The sequence below is a fragment of the Myxine glutinosa genome, chromosome 12, assembly GCF_964187855.1.
Source record: "Myxine glutinosa chromosome 12, kmMyxGlut1.1, whole genome shotgun sequence".
Lineage (NCBI taxonomy): Eukaryota > Metazoa > Chordata > Myxini > Myxiniformes > Myxinidae > Myxine > Myxine glutinosa.
In genome coordinates this window covers 33946988-33960344 of record NC_136272.1, presented here as the reverse complement: position 1 = coordinate 33960344, position 13357 = coordinate 33946988, and the positions used below count along the sequence as shown (strand labels likewise).

The 13357-nt window shown below is 47.1% G+C and overlaps 1 long non-coding RNA gene across 1 annotated transcript in view; it reads right to left on the bottom strand.

Annotated features, from left to right (window-relative positions):
- The window catches only part of LOC137437981 (uncharacterized), a 33468-nt gene extending 21744 nt beyond the window's left edge, over positions 1–11724 (bottom strand). The window contains exons 1-3 of the long non-coding RNA XR_010986625.2: positions 11587–11724; positions 7889–7918; positions 5924–6084 (exon numbers count right to left, since the gene is read on the bottom strand). This is a non-coding gene — a long non-coding RNA (uncharacterized LOC137437981). The remainder of the gene's footprint in view (positions 1–5923; positions 6085–7888; positions 7919–11586) is intronic.
- Positions 11725–13357: the final 1633 nt, after the last annotated feature.

Here is a 13357-nt window from a genome sequence, read left to right as displayed (position 1 = left end):
GGCCCAGCCGCGGACGGCCTTCCGGAGGCCATGCCAGACGAACTTGTCGGCGATCAGCCTTTGGGAGGCCCTCGCGCCCGGGTGGGACAGGCCGTGGATGGTGTCAAACACCTGGCGCTGCCAGCCCGCGGGCACAATGGGGCGAGGACGCCCGAGGGAGACGTCGCACAAGAGGGCCGCGCCCGCGCCGTCGAACGGCACCTCGGTGACGCGGAGGCCCGTGACGGCGGTCCGCAAGGCCTGGACGTCGGGGTCAGCGGCCTGGTCCGCTGCCATCCGGGCATAGTCGATGCCGAGGTGGACTGCGTGGGCGACGGCCCGGGAAAGGCAATCCGCCACCGGGTTGTCCTTCCCCGCGACGTGCTGGATGTCCGTCGTGTACTCGGACACGGCCGAGAGGTGACGCTGCTGCCGGGCCGACCACGGCTCGGTGACCTTGCCCATCGCGAAGATCAGCGGCTTGTGGTCGACGAAGGCAGTGAACGCCCGGCCCTCGAGCAGATGGCGGAAGTTCCTGACCGCCAAGTGAAGTCCGAGCAACTCGCGGTCGAAGGTACTGTAACGGCGTTCGGGCGGGCGAAGCTGCCGGCTAAAGAACGCCAGCGGTTGCCAAGCTCCACGCACCCATTGCTCGTGCACCGCGCCCACCGCGTAGTCCGAGGCATCGGTGGTGAGGGCGATCGGTGCATCGGGCGCCGGGTGCGCGAGCATGGTGGCGTTAGCCAAGGCGAGCTTCACGCCCGTGAACGCCGTGTCCATCTGCTCGGTCCAGGTAACGTCGCCTTTGCCCGGCTTACCTCGGAGAGCTTCGTGCAGGGGGCGCAGGAGCTGGGCGATACGGGGCAGGAACCGATGGTAAAAGTTCACCATGCCCAGGAACTCCTGCAGCCCTCTGATCGTGCGGGGGCGCGGAAACTCCTTCACCGCCTCCACCTTGGCCGGCAGGGGGACGGTGCCGTGCCTGGTGACACGGTGCCCCAGAAAATCGATTGTGGCGGCACCAAACCGGCACTTTGCGGGGTTCACAATCAGGCCATGCTGGCCCAGGCGTTCGAAGAGCGTGCGGAGGTGGCGTAGGTGCTCTTCGCGGGACGCGCTGGCGACGAGGATATCGTCCAGGTAGACGTAGACAAAATCCAAGTCACGCAGGACGCTGTCCATCAGTCGCTGGAACGCCTGAGCCGCATTCTTCAGACCGAAGGGCATGCGCAGGAACTCGAAGAGTCCGAATGGCGTGATGACCGCCGTCTTCGGGACGTCCTCCGGCCTGACGGGGACCTGATGGTAGCCGCGTATGAGGTCCACCTTCGAGAAGAAGGACCTGCCCGCCAAACGGGCGGAAAAGTCCTGAATGTGGGGGACGGGGTAGCGGTCGGGAGTCGTGGCGTCATTGAGACGGCGATAGTCCCCGCACGGTCGCCATCCCCCGCCGGGCTTCGGCACGATGTGCAGCGGCGACGCCCAAGCGCTCTCTGAGCGCCGAACGATGCCGAGTCGCTCCAGGGTAGCGAACTCCGCTTTTGCCACCGCCAGCTTCGTCGGCTCGAGGCGGCGTGCCCGGGCGTAGACCGGTGGCCCGACGGTGGGGATGTGATGGGCCACCCCGTGCTTGACGGCCCCCGCCGAGAAGGTGGGCCGCGTGAGGGCCGGGAAGCCGGCGAGGAGGCGGGTGAATGCGTCCGCTGCCGGAAGCGTACAGACCAATGTGGCCGGAACCGAATCGTTCGGCAAGCCGCTTGGCAAGCCGCTCGTTGAGCTGGGCAACGCACACGCGAGCGAGCTGAACGTCTCGGCCTGGACAAGCCGTCTGCGCTTGACGTCGACCAGGAGCCCATTAGCGCACAGGAAGTCCGCGCCAAGCAGTGCCATGGGCACGTCGGCGGTGACGAACGTCCATCGGAAAACCTGCCCTCCAAACCGCAGAGAGAGGCAGCGTTTTCCGTACGTACGGATGGGCGTCCCGTTCGCGGCAAGCAGCGCGGGGCCCCCACCCGCGGCGTGCTTGTCTGACGTGCCGGTGGGAATGACACTCACCTGCGCTCCCGTGTCGCACAGGTAACGGCGCCCGGAGAAGGTGTCCGTTATGAACAGCAGGCTGCTCGAACGGCCGGCGCTCATCGCCACAATTGAGCGCCGGCCCGGGCATTTCCCGACCCGTTGAAGGAGCACGGCGGATGACACCGCCGAGCTTCGTGGCCGAACTTGGCGTGGAACCAGCACCAGGTGGTGGAGCTGGAGGAGCGCGGCTGGCTCCGCCAGGCCGGTGGAGTCGACGGGTTTCCCCGCGGTGGCGGTTTTCGCCGCGGCGGTGGGCGGGGCGTGGCGGCGTTCACGAGGTGCGTATCAGCATGCTGCTGAACTTCAGCGTGCTGTAGAAGATGATGCTGTGGAACATCAGCGTCGAAGGCCGTGACGGCCACGCCAACGCTCGCCCGCGTGTCCGAAGCGGCGAAGTACTTGTCCGCCTCAGCCGCCAATGCTCGGGGTTCCGTTAGCCCGGTCCCGGCCAACGCGAGGCGAACCTGCGCTGGAAGTTGGCGACGGAAAAGCGCCCGGAATAGCGAACCGGGGGCTTCGTCGCCCAACAGTGACAGCATATGGTCCATTCGGACCGACGGGCGCGTCTCACCGAGCTCGGGGAGATCCAGGAGGCGGTCGGCCCGTGCGTCGTCCGTGAGGCTGAACGTGGCTAGGAGTAGCCGCTTGAGTGCCTCGTACTTGTGGCCGTCCGGTGGGTGGCGAAGGACGGACACAACTCGAGCGGCCGTGCCGGGCGCGAGGGAGGCGACGACGTGGCAGTAGCGCGTGTCATCGCCGGTGAGGTGCCGAAGCTGAAATTGGGCTTCGGCCTGGACGAACCAGACTTCGGCCTGAGCCTCCCAAAATTCCGGAAGTTTGACGAAGGCGGCCATGGCGATGGCGTCGCGTGTGGAAGGATCGCTCCAGCAGATCCAACGTCGAGGGTCACCAGTAAAGCGCGGCGTTACGCGCGCTGCTTGTGAGCAAGGAGGAAGCGGACAAGCGGTAACATATAAACGTCTTTATTGTAAGACTACACTGTAACACTTCCGGGCTGGTCGCCCGGTGTATATCATGAGGCCACGCCTGCCCCTCGGGCGTGGCCACCGCCCACTTGGTGCGTGGAATGATGTCACCACGCCAGTGGGCTTTTGTGTCCGCCACAATAAAAGCTTTAATGCAGTAAAACAGAAAAAATCTTTCCCCAAAAAATTTCCAAAAAAATTCCCGGATCCGGAATAATATCCCGAGCTTCACCAAAAACTAAACAATTCTTCCTTATCGCAAGGGCAATCATCCCACCAACTTTCACCAAAATCCGTTCAGAACTTTTCCAGATATCTTGTTCACAAACACACAAACATACGAACACACACACACACACACGGACGGACACGATCGAATGCGTTACTCCCTGGCGGTGGCGGGAGTAATAAACCTGAAAATCGCAGAGCCAGAACCAGAATTATTTATTTGGTCTGGGAAGCCCATGCGTGGTTTCTTCTTCTTCAGCCTCGGACAACCCTGGGTGAATATGCGATATTTTTTTTTTTAAGTTGGAATTTTGCCAAATCTGTTTTATTCGTTTGTTAATATACCTCAGCCATTGACAAATCTGGAACGAAGTCTTTATAAGTTCATCAAATACTGACACCGCGAATGACATTCGCTGAGCTAAATGTTGATATCTCTTCTGAGGTAAAAAACAAAACAAAACAAAAAACTGTTTTAAAGCATTATACGTATCAAACGATACATTTTATGAAACGGGGAAACCTAATACACACTTTGGTGGTTTTAAAATGACAGAATATATCTTTATTAGAAAGAAAAAAAATGAAAATTGAAGACGACGCTGCTAAAAAAAAATACACCGCTCTAACGCATAACCACGAGTTTAAACTACATTTACAACAAATATGAAAACTATTTTCATATCACAATGTTAAATATAGAATATATAGAAGATAATGTTAAAAAAAATGAGCCCTATTTTCCAATGGTAAAAAAATCCTTCAAAAAATTCCTGGATCGGGAATAATATCCTGAGCTTCACCAAAAACTAATCAATTCTTCCTTATCCCAAGGGCAATCATCCCACCAACTTTCATCCAAATCTAGACCTCTAGAATTAACACGGTGGGATAGCAAGGTTCTTCTTCTTTTTTATGGACAGATTGAAGGAAGGACAGCCAAATATGGAAGCGGCCTCGCCGTTTAAAAATATTATTCATCTCTTCCGATTATCTTCAAGGATATTAAATCTGTCATTTGACTGCTGGTGTGACGTCAGCATTCCAGAGCACTTCTCAAAAGTGGGCAGCACTTCAAACCGATCCAGGGTCACCAGTAGATGACCTATGGTAGATATTCTGATAGGTGACCAAAATATAAGGCCCAAGGCATATCACACCCTCACCCATGCATGCGTTCACACCATCATCTGAAAAGTGCATGTGGTTGTTGTCATGTTGTCATTGGAGAAGATTCAAACTGCAATGTGAAAAATGCAGAGTTTAATGGCCTTACCAAAGCTATTCAAGGAAACAAACAGACATTTGGTCACATGGGGTCAAGGAAGAATCATTTTGAAACCTCTTCCAGCTTTGCGATCACCTCTGGGCTTTAATGTTATGTTTCTTTGCTTTGACAATTGAATTGTGCAAGTTGTGCAAATTGTACTGTTTTCCAGCAAGGAGGGGAAACTTATTCAGGCCAAGGGAACACCACGTGTTTGTAGCACATTTCAAGCTGCTTTCCGCCTAAACAGCTTGTTTGCATTAAGCTGTGTCGGCCACATTGCCTACGCACCATGCTCCCAACCCCTTAACCAACAGTCTCAATGCCCGCCAAGTATAAATACCTTCACTTTCACTTCTAAATCTCTGTAATGCCGATAAAAATGCCGAGCTTGCAAACTTTCCCCTTAGTCGTTGTTGTCTTTGGACTCTCTAGCTCTCAGCTGATTCCTCCATCAGGGCAGACACGCACATGCTTTCGCTTTCTTCCATTGACTCTGAAATGGACATTCGACACTGGTGTTGATGTAATCTTTTGTGAAAAGCTACATGACCATTGGGGTACTGCTCCTTTTGGGAAGACCTCTCTCCATTCCTCCGCTAGTTAAATTTTCTGCGATAAGTAGGTTACGCCAGGTGTACTCGAACCCGGAAACGACTACATGGAAGTGTCTTTTGATGTACATGCTTCTCCTCTCTCCAAAGACCTTGAAAAGTATCTGCGACGCTGCCTGATGAGGATGTTTATCTCTATGTACATGTCCTTGTCTAACTATTCATCTGAACTGTCCGCATATTTTGTTTGTAGCTTGACAGCTGACTCAGCGAATCTGTCTATGATGGGAAGCATGGCGCAATGTTCCTTTCAATTTACTTTCCAATGACTCTCTGCTCACCTTCTCTCCTTCATTCCTCTTTTTTCCCACCTCTGGAACAAACTCCCTCACTCTCTTCAATCCCTCTCCTCCCTCCAGATCTTCAAAACAGCTGCTCACCACCATATCTTATCGTTCCCCATCCAAAACCTTGATCTTTTCTTCATCCATGAATCCAACCTAAATCCATCTCCTTCAAATTCCGTTTTCTTTCCTGAAAGTCCTTGTAGTGTCCATTTTCTTTATCCCGTGTACCCCGCCCCAGTCCTCTCCCTTCCACAGATCTCCCAATGCCCCTGTTCTCTACTGTTGTTGTTTTCCTCTCTCTCACCCTCTTGTCTCCTGCACTCTTCATTATATGTTCTGTGTGTTAGCTCTTACACGAGCCTCGACTGAGTATAGAATTATTTTTTTCCCACTTGGCGACCCCAACAACGCACGACCAAACTGAACTATAATCTGATAGCCATTGTTAGTATTTGTGCTCTGAAACAATTATAATATCCTCACTGAAATTAGGCAGGATTCTTCACGACGTCACCCAAGGCATCGGCCTGGGCTTGGGAAACACAACCTTAGGCCAGCTGGGTTAGCTCAGCAAACTCAGATGCTATCAGGAAAGTCAGCAGCTCTGCATGAGATATCCAGTTTTCCTCCAGCCACATCAGGGCCTTGTCAGAATAGCAAGACATTGGCAGGGCAGGAGAAAGGTTTGGTGCAGTTAGTGGATGATAGAGTACAACAGTGTATACAACTAGCCCAAGTACCAAGCGTTGTCTGGGGAAAACAATGCAATATGTATTGGAATATTGAGTCAAATATCTTGGCAACCCAGAGGCAAATCACTTAAACGTAAAGTTCGTTTTATTGATGTGTGAATGCAAAATTAAACAAGAAAAAGCAATCAGAGATTGCAAACCCTCACCAGGATGTATTTTCAGTGGTTTTAAAGGCTTTTTTGTTAAAACAAATATGGTGGCCAAACCACGTGACCGATGACGTCATCATTATTATTTTTTCTAAACTAATTTATTCCTAGATTATGCTCAAGACATTTGATCTTGATGGGATGAAGTTTTGTACTTGTCGAATTATGACGTCATAATGGAGGCACCCATGACATCGTCATTAACATATTTTATTCCCCATAGAGAGTTCTTTACAATGAGCCATGTCTCAATTTTTTCTATTCAGCGCTTTCGGAGATATAGAGGTGCAAAGTTTTTCGATTTTTCCAAGATGGTGGCCGAACCATGTGACCTAAGACATCATAATTATCATAAAGAAATATACAAGTGGAGTTGCAACTATTGTGAAAATTTTCTGTCAATCGGACCAACGGTTGCAGAGAAAATCATATTTATTCTGTGCGGACAAACAAACAAATGAAAAATCGGTCAGAGACTGAGGACTTGCCGGAATGTACTTTTTAAAAATCAGCCATTTTGGAGAAATATGGCGGCCGAACCACGTGACCGATGACATCATTATCAACATATTTTATTCCCCATGGAGAGTTCTTTACAATGAGCCATGTCTCAATTTTATCTGACCAGCACTTTCGGAGATATAGTGGTGCAAAGTTTTGCCGTTTTTCCAAGATGGCGGCCGAACCACGTGACCGATGACGTCATCAATTGGGCACAGCCTATTCCAGGGTAAGACAAATACGTGTGCAAAGGTGACATCAATGGAGGGGGGAGAAATGGGTGGTGACATGGTGAGCTAGGTCGCCAGCAGGACTACACAGGTGTTTGATTCACTGCTCAAATCGCGCCCGTGTCCAATCGTGCATATCGAATCGCGCACCCGTGTCCAATCACGCTTATCGAAAACACAAATGGCAATCGCTCAAATCGCGCATATCGATCACGGCTACTTGTGATGAAGAAGTTTTCGACTTTTAATCGCAAAATTACTCACTCTATAAATCAGAAATCGGAAGAAGTCAGATCATATCTCTTTTGCAGGGTATTGCAGGATAGATTAATGTTAAGGTGGGCTGAGTGTTTGAGTTGCCCTTTAATGTTAAAAAAGCAACAGTACAGAGATGGAGAGGATTAGAGCTAGGGGAGAAATGCATCAAAGGAACACAAAGTTTCCCTCATTAGCTTGCATACATATGATCTTCACAATACATATTACTCGCGTCATGGCAGTGTGGGAGAAACATAGTCACTCGAGGCCTCAACACGGATGTTTTATAATAAACCTGTGTAAAACAGTCTTTTTAATAACAGGTGCACGTGTGAAAACACTATAATCATTAATTTTGTGTTGTTGACAACAAACCACTAAATTCAACCTCAACATATGATCTTCATAAAACATATTGTCGTGTGACTACCCTTTGGTGAACACCGTCGGGTAGTACGGATGACCAAACGAGCTTTAACACTCCGAGGCGTTCAGGTGAATGACGGAGTTAATACGCGTGGGGAGCAAACGTGGGAGAAGAGAAACTGGAGAGCTTACCTTCACGGATCCCACCGGCAGTCCTCGAACCTGTAATAAATAAACTCACATGAAACGGAATTAAAATGTACAAAAATAAACAGGTTTATTTAATAAAATCGCAATAACAAGGACACAACACGATAAAACTCAATTCCTAAACGGGACGTCCCCACACCCAGACTCGAAAAACAGACGAAGGGAAAAAGAACTGGAAAATAAATGTGTTTGGTTATTGGTGGTGCATGGCCGTTCTAAGTTGGTGGAGCGATCAGTCTGGTTGATTCCGATAACGAGCGAGACTCCGACACGCTAATTAGTTCCGCGACCCTGGTGTGGCCGGCGGACTAACTTCTTAGAGGGATGAGTGGCTGCAAGCCGTGCGAGATGGAGCAATAACAGGTCTGTGATGCCCTTCGATGTCCGGGGCCGCACGCACGCTACACTGGACGGGCCAGCGTGCACCTTGCCCTTCGCCGTCAGGCTCGGGTAAACTGTTGAGCCCTGTCCGTGATGGGGACTGGGGCTTGAGACAGTGTCCCACGAACGAGCAATTCCCAGTAAGCGCGAGTCATCAGCTCGCGTTGATTAGGTCCCTGCCCTTTGTACACACCTCCCGTCGCTATTACCAATCGGACGGTTTGGTGAGATCCTTGGACCAGCCTCTGCACGGGCCGTTCTCGGCTCGTGCCGGTGCGCCGAAAAGATGAGCGAACTTGACTGTCCAGAGGAAGTAAAAGTTGTAACAAGTCGTGTCTCGTTAAGAATCGTCCAGGCCCTCCCCAAGCACGCAATCCGGACACGGCTCTGGTGTTGGCGGGGAAAAAGGCCTCACTTGCCCTCCTTCACTAGGCCGTGCTTGTTTGCGCGAAACTTTTTATGTTTAATTCTTTTTTTTTATCCAAACATAGCCCTCGACCTTCCTCTGGATGAAAGAGTAGGCCATGCAAAGTGTGGTTGTACTGGTTCCTGCAGTGTCCGAATGCATAATAAACAAACAAACAAACAAGAAATATGTCGTGCATAGCACGATACTTGCAAAATCCCTAAAATAAGTTGTTGGCCTATGATGACCTCAAAAATACTTGGTGGTTGAATTTAGTGACTAGATATGCAAATCCTATTCAATTTTTAAGTTATTTGTATGAAAATTGAGGATTTTAGAAATTTGGCCTATGTTGACCTTTTGGCCTATGTTGACCTCAAAAATAGTTGGAGGTTGAATTCAGTAAGCTGATATGCACATTATATTCAGATTTCAAGTTAATCGGATAAAAAATGAGGATTCTAGAAATTTGGCATATGTTGACCTTTTGGCCTATGTTGACCTCAAAAATAGTTGGAGGTTGAATTCAGTGACCAGATATGCAAATCATATTCAGATTTCCAGTCAATCGGATGAAAATTGAGGATTTTAGAAATTCGAAAAAAGTGGTTGACCTTTGAACTATGTGACCTATGTTGACCCCTCGTGACCTATGTTGATCTCAAAAATAGTTGGTGGTTGAATTCAGTTCGCTGATATGAAAATCCGATTCAAATTTCAAGTCAATCGGATGAAAATTGAGAATTTTAGAAATTTGAAATGGTTGTTGAGCTTTCACCTATGTTGACCTTTTGGCCTATGCTGATCTCAAAAATAGTTGGTGGTTGAATTCAGTTCGCTGATATGTAAATCCTATTCAAATTTCAATTCAATCAGAATAGTGGGGCGGCTTAGCCCAAATATTCAAAAGAATTGTGCATTTTGTGATACAAGCACCAAATTTGGCACAAATGTACATTAATATGTTGCGAACATTTTCAGATATTGGGCCACTTGAAATTCCGTAATTTTTTTTTTCAAATTTTTTCAAATTTCGTAATTTCAAATTTTTCGGGTGACACCGTCACAATTTCGGTCTTCGAGGCCGGCCGATAGGCAAAGTGTGACCGGAAGGGACGAGGTTCTCCTGACCACGTGGCCCTCGATCTGGGAAGCGAGAGGCGTTCCATTAGTGGACGCGCCTCTCACGCCCGACTTTTGGGCAGCCCCGGCAGGCCGTTTGTTTTGACGTTCCGTGACAGGCCCCGCACCCCCACCTCCGGGCCGACCGGAAGCTTGTGCTGAGTACATCATACCTGAACAACTCAGTGAGGCAGAACACAGCAGTGCACACCAGGGTGACCCCTTCAGTGCATAAACCAATTAACCTGTCCACTGCAGGGCATATAGAAATGAAGTTATTTTCTGCATATAATAATAATATAAGTTCAGTTCTCTATAACAATTTCTGTTATCACCACTACCACTACAACTACCACTACTACAAGCTTTGTCTGGAATTTTGTGGACTAACAGACAAACAGACATACAGACAAGCTGGGATCAAAACATTACCTCCTTCCACCATTGAGTGTAGAGGTAAACATCATGGAAATTATATCATGCCCTAGATTTAATTCATGCTTACCCGTGTATTTGCTTCACTGGTTCACAAGGTCTTTTGCATACATGTAATTCAGACTCTCGTCTTCATTGCTGACCACACAATGTTCGCAACATATTAATGTACATTTGTGCCAAATTTGGTGCTTGTATCACAAAATGCACAATTCTTTTGAATATTTGGGCTAAGCCGCCCCACTATATTGGCCGGCCTCGAAGACCGAAATTGTGACGGTGTCACCCGAAAAATTTGAAATTACGAAATTTGAAAAAATTTGAAAAAAAAAATTACGGAATTTCAAGTGGCCCAATATCTGAAAATGTTCGCAACATATTAATGTACATTTGTGCCAAATTTGGTGCTTGTATCACAAAATGCACAACAGGTTTGCTATGCTGCTACACTAATAGAAGGAAATTGAGGATTTTAGAAATTTGGAAAAAGTGGTTGACCTTTTGCCTCTGTTGACCTTTTGACGTATGTTGATCTAAAAAATAAACAGGATTTTGTCGGACCACGAACTTTTACCAACTAATGAAAAATCACTCATAGAGCGACACTTGGCAAAAGAGAACAATGTAGAATGGCACTCAGGAGAGCATCCTTTTGACCTCACAAATAATTGGTGGTTGAATTCAGTGACCTGATATGCAAATCGTCTTCAAATTTAAGTTAATCGGATGAAAATTGACAATTTCAGAAATCTGGCCAATGTTGACCTTTTGGCCTATGTTGACCTCAAAAATATTGGCGGTTGAATTCAGTGAGCTGATATGCAAATCGTCTTCAAATTTTAAGTTAATCGGATTAAAATTGACAATTTTAGAAATCTAGCTGATGTTGACCTTTTGGTCTATGTTGACTTCAAAAATAAGTGGTGGTTTAATTCAGTAAGGTGATATGCAAATCTTATTCAGATTTCAAGTCAATTGGATGAAAATTGTAGAAATTTGGAAAAGGTGGTTGACCTTAGGCCTATGCTGACCTTTTGGTCTATGTTGATCTCAAAAATAGTTGGTGATTGAATTCAGTTTGCTGATCTGAAAATCCTATTCAAATATCAAGTCGATCAGATGAAAATTGAGGATCTTAGAAAATTGAAAAAAAGTGGTTGACCTTTGGCCTATGTCAACCTTTTGACCTCAAAAATAAATAGCATTTTGTCGGACCACGGGCTCTACTATTTGTTGAGTTTCGTGAAGATCAGTTTAAAATTGTGACCTGTAGCAAGTATATATATGTATGCATATTGCATAGTGTATATATAAAGGGTATTTGTGTGCCACTTACCTCTCGTTGTCGCTCTCGCTTGGGGGTTCTATCGCATGACCAGCCCATGACTGGGAATGAAGATTCTGCCGCCTTCTCAGATGTTGAGAGTTCTCCGAAGAACGTTCCTGATGTGACTCCACTGCGCAGAATTGAACACGACAGAAAAACCACCTGATGGCCTCGATCTGTAGAGGCTTGTACCGAGTTTCTTCTTTTAAGGAGGGGAGATTGTCATCGATTGTGTCATATATTGATATTCCATGTTCCTCGTACTGTCATACTGGTTGTAATTCCAGATCCTTGCATTACCCATAGTTCACTGCGATATTCAAGATGGATACTGTGTAGACTGGTGTGGCTCGATCGACGCAGTTATTGTGTCCTGTTGTGTTGTGACAGGTTGGCCTGGTCTTGCTGAATAAAGCCAAAGGTGTACAACTATAAACAAATCAAGCCTGTCTTTTCGACACTCCCTTCAGCTTATCTGCAGGCCTTATGCAACAACATCAACATGGATCCAGAAACCTCGTGGTGGATCCAAACTGTGGTGAGCACATTTTTTGGGTTTGTATATCATGGAGTAGTTAATTCTGATGTATCGTTAACAAAGTATTCTACAAATGATGTCCTGCAGTTTCTGGTGTGTAAATTATGCCGGTCTTGTCTGTATAAATGGGCATCGAACAATGGGTCCTGTGTAAAAATGACAATGCCACACTGCAGTGTCTGCATGCCAGTCTGAGCAACATGGCATTGCAGTTGTAAATCTCCAAGCAAACTCAGTAAGTCTTAATTTTGGTGCGATTATGGATTTTCCAAGCCACAAAAGTGTGTTAAAAGAGGCCATTTTGATAATGTGCCGATGATTATGCAATGTATAACAGCTCTTGTTTCGCTTCCATTTAAAACAAAGCACTTTGGAAGAGACAAGTCTGACAACTCATTGAGTGTTGTGTACCTTGCAAAATAATAGACCATGTGTTAATTTTTATACATCGACAAGTATCAGAGTAAACAAAAAATAAACATATGTCACCCACAGGGTGAACCGTATCTTGCCAAGTGACCTTGACCTTTGACCTTGACCTTAATAATTTCGTATGGTGAATAGTATGTCTTCATGACCAACGCACATGAAATATTGAAAGATTTTGATGAGAACTGAGGAAATAATTTTTTCATGAAAATTCCGTTTTTTCGTCATGACGTCATCAAATGACGTCATAGCGTCAAACTGTTTACAGATCTGGGAAGCACTCATCAAGGGCATTCATATGAGGTATTACTCGATATGGTACCTACGATTTCAAAATTTGACCTTGGGGTCAATAATTTTCGACCTCCAGCGCTAACCATGAAGGTCAAGGCCGATCGCCACCAAAAACTAATCAGCTGAGCGCCGGACCATATACTAGATTCCCATGAAGTTTGGAGACGATCCGATCAAAGTTACTCAAACAATTAGTGTTTCGTCGACCTCCATGATTGGCCGCAAAGTGACCTTGACCTTTGACCTTGACCTTCATAATTTTGTGTGCTAAAGGGTATCTCTAAAAGACTCTGATATGCGAACTTACAAGAGTTTCCAAAGGGAACTGTGCTCTACAGAGTGACCTAAACAATGCGAACTAAAGCAATACAATATACATGAAAAGTGCAGTTTTTTCGTCATAACGCCGTCAAATGACGTCACATTGTCAAACTAGTTATATGTTTGGAAAGCACTCAACAAGGGCTTCAATTTGAGGTACTACTCGATATGGTAACTGAAACTTGAAAATTTTACCTT